General features: G+C 40.1%; 1 protein-coding gene across 1 annotated transcript in view; it reads right to left on the reverse strand.

Moving 5' to 3' along the window:
• The window catches only part of AFDN (afadin, adherens junction formation factor), a 182,933-nt gene that overhangs the window by 113,303 nt on the left and 65,611 nt on the right, over positions 1-4,019 (reverse strand).

A 4,019-nucleotide genomic window follows, 5' to 3' on the forward strand; every position in this document is an offset into this window, starting at 1 on the left:
CTAAACTTGAAACAAATGCACATTCTAATCACTATATGAAATATTAAACAACCAAACCTATGTTAACTGTTCACATACATTACTGTGTAAAGCATAATGCTTTAAATTAACTATACCTCTGCCAGAATACACTGTTAACATAGCTACACTCATGTACAACATTTATTAGATACCACATTTTAGTTCTAGTCACATTATGAAGACAAGAAAATTCAGTTCTTTTTCTTCAAGAAAGTCTGTTACATTCAATATGCTAATTAGAGATTAATTTTAATTAAATAATTAATTGATTATTCTGGTCTCTGTGTATTGCATATCATCAGGAAGGAAATATAGTTGACATGTATTTGGTCCCTTTTCCTAGATGAGCTTGAAATTTATTTCTACCTTAATTAAAATTACGTAAAAGCTTAATTACTTAATGGAAGGCTGAAAGGATTATTCTTACATTGCACAAAGTATACATGGAAAAAATACACAAAAAAAAATATAATTAATTCTATTAAAAAGAAACCTACATGTGTCAACCAACTGTTTCTTTGTACCAACTGAAAAAAATAAATTTGTCCCCAACAAGTAAGGCAATGATGAAATCAACACTCAATTTTATTAAAATGGAAAAAGACTACTTTCTGTCACAAGAACATAAGTGTCATACTGGGTCAGACCCATGGCCCATCTAGTCTAGTGCCCCATCTCCAACAGTGGTATATAGTAGATGCTTTAGAGCAGGGGTGGCCAACCGGCAGCATGCATACCACAAGTGGCATGGGCAGCCTCTGTATGTGGTGCACAAAATCAGAGAAGGAGCAGTGAAATACTGGCAGAACAGCAAGAAAGCAGAGAGGTAGGTGGTACAGGGCAGGCCATAAGCAACCGATCAGATAGGGGAAAGGGATTGAACTAGCACTTGGTGAGGGTGTGGCACCTAGATTGCAGCACTCCTGCCAAAAGGCTGACTCCCATTACAGCAGAGGTGCTCAACCCCTGGCCTGTGGGCCACATTTGGCTCACAGCACTCTGTCATCTGGCTTAAAGGGCTCCCCATGGGCCCAGAAATTCTGTGGCAGGACAGCAGTGGCACTCTGCTGCCCCACCATCAAGTTTCCAGACCCATGTGGGGACCCAGGTCCTGTGTGCTAGATTGGGCACCCAATCCAAGAGTGTAGGGCTGAGTGGGAGCAGTGCCCAGCCCCAGTGCCCAGTTCCTGCAAATGGACAGCTAGGAGGAAATGGGACCGAGTCCCAGGGGGCAAGTGTACCAGTGTGCTGGCATGGGAAGGGGTTTTGCCAGGCTCCCAGGGACCAATCCCTATGGGAAGAGGTGGTACCAGGCCCCAAGAAACTGATACTGGCATAAGGGGGCAGTGCTGGACTCATAGGCAACTGGTGCCTCCCAAGTCTGGGGGGGCACCAGACTGCCAAGGGGGTGGGGGATTCCTTCAGCAGTTGATCACTGAGCCAGTGGCAAAACCAGAAGTACATTTCTGCCAGCACTTCCGGTTTCATGACTGGCGCTTCCAGGGGGCGCGTGTGCACCCCCTATGCGTTGTCAATGGCTGGACTGCTAGGACCCAATCCCAGCAGGAGGGGGTGTTGCTGAGCCCTAGGGCCCAATCTTGGTGTATGGGACTCAACTGGGTCTGCAGACTGGCCCCATCCCACTCATCTGGCACATGGGGCCAAAAGGTTGAGCATCATTGATTTTCAGTGATCTATCCCCTGATCATACTCTCCCTGACATCTACCAACCACTTTAGGTTTAGGAATGTCAGAGAATACATTCTTAACTATTCTGTTTAATAGACATTAATGAATCTATCATCCATGATTCTGTCTAGTCCCTTTTCAAATCTAGCTATACTATCTGCTTCTATAGCATCGCATGGCAAGGAGTTCCACAAGTTAACTATGCTCAGAGTAAAACAAACAAACAAACAAACAAACAAACAAACAAACGAAAAAACCTCTTGTTTGTTTTAAACTTGTCTCTTGCTAATTTCAGTGGATGCCCCCTATTTCTAGTATTTTAGGACTTAAGAGTCCCTATTCATTCTGTCCATACATTTTATGATTTTATAAGCCTCTACAATATCCCCCCTAGCTTTCTCCCTTTCAAACTGAAGAGCCCCAGCCCTAGACACTCCTGATATGACAGCTACTCTGTACCCTTGATCACCTTGGTTGCCCTTTTCTTGTTCTCTGCCACAGTTTTTGAGATGTGGAGACCAGAACTGCGCACAGTATTCAAGATGTAGGTGCACCATGGATTCATATAGTGGGTTTCATGTTTTACATTTTGTTTTTAATTCCAACATTTCATTGGCTTTTTATTTTGGTTGCTACTGCACACAGAGCTAATGTTTTTACAGTACTATCTATGACTCCAAGGTCTCAGTCCTGAGTCATAAAAATTAGTTCTGAGCCCAGCATTGTGTTTATAAATTATAACTGACATCATTTTTCCCCCATGTGCATTACCATGCACGTGTCGACACTGAAGTTCATTTGCCACTTCTTTGCCCACTCAGTTAGCTTGGGGAGATTTTTCTGCAGCTCCATCAGCTTGAGATTTGAATATCCAGAATAATTTAGTATCCATTTTAAAAGAGCTTTTGGTGTGGGATCTTTTCAAAAGCTTTATGAAAATCCAGATGTGTCAAGGCAACTGGATCCCCCATGTCCACAGATTTGTTAACACCCTCAAAGAACTCCAGGAGATTGGCGAGGCAGGTTTTCCCTTTATGAAAACCATGGTGACCTTCCCAGCATAGCATATTGGTTCATGACTGCTGATTTTATTCTTTATCATAGACTCTACCAATTTGCCAAGGATGGAAGCAAGATTCACTGGTCTATAATTCCCCAGAATGCCTCTGAAGCCCATTTTGAAGATAGGTGTTGAAGATATATGTTGGCAACCTGCCAGTCTTCTGGTATAGAGGCCATTTGTAATAAGTTGCATATTATTGTCAATAGTTCTGTAATGTTACATTTGAGTTCCTTCAGAACTCTTGAGTAAATGTCATCCTGTTCTGGTGACTCAGTGTTTAATATCAGCTTTAATTGATCTATGAGTAAAATTTCCAAAAAGCATACTAATCTTGCAAAGTCAAATAATCAAGTTGGAAACTGATGAAGTTAATGGTGATTGGACAACCTGAACTGTACATTCTTTTACATGTGCTTTAGAAGTCTTTTTTATATGGCACAGTACTATTTCTCCATTAAAATACAGTGTCAGAATCATGCAATAAAAACTGTACCGTTTTTCTCAAAATTTTAAGAGAGTATTTAATGTTTAATATTTAAGTTTTAGTTTTACTTAGATTCAGCTCTATTCATCTCACTTTAAAAGTAAGTTTGCCACAATCTAAAGGCATATAAAAATACAACCAAAAACTTGCATTGGTTTTTTCACTTAATTCTAGCATTGCACACATATATTGCTTTTTTAAATTGAGAAACAAAGATTTTTGTGCAGCCAGATTTGTGTCTTAATCTGGTCCTTTTCCTAAATGTTAGTTTAACTCATATATACAAAATTTAATGGGCCTGATGGCTTGTTGGAATCCCATTATAGCATAATTGTTTTACTGTATACACAAGATAAATATAATCTCAACCCTACAGTGAACTGCACTTAAAAAGCTTTGCTAAACTCATCGGGGCTCCAGACACAAGACTGTCCCTATCCAGAACTCTTTAGAGAATCAGGACTACATGATGCAATAGCTAAATACTGGTAAAAGTGTTTAAACACAGTACAAAGCATGGGAGTTCACATTCACATAAAAAAGCCATTTTTATGGCAGTAAAAATTACTGAATCATACAATTCTTCTTTGTATTATATTGTATGCTAAATCCCCAAAGTCTGTGATCTATTACTCTCAGCAATATGAATAAACTACATTAGGTGCTTCCCTTGTTAAAAAAAAAACTCCAAAACAACAAACAAACAAAAACTTGGGCTTATTTCATACTTACCACACAAGTGCTAGTTAGGAATGCGGGGGG

Source organism: Alligator sinensis, unplaced genomic scaffold (genome assembly GCF_000455745.1).
Source record: "Alligator sinensis unplaced genomic scaffold, ASM45574v1 scaffold448_1, whole genome shotgun sequence".
Lineage (NCBI taxonomy): Eukaryota > Metazoa > Chordata > Crocodylia > Alligatoridae > Alligator > Alligator sinensis.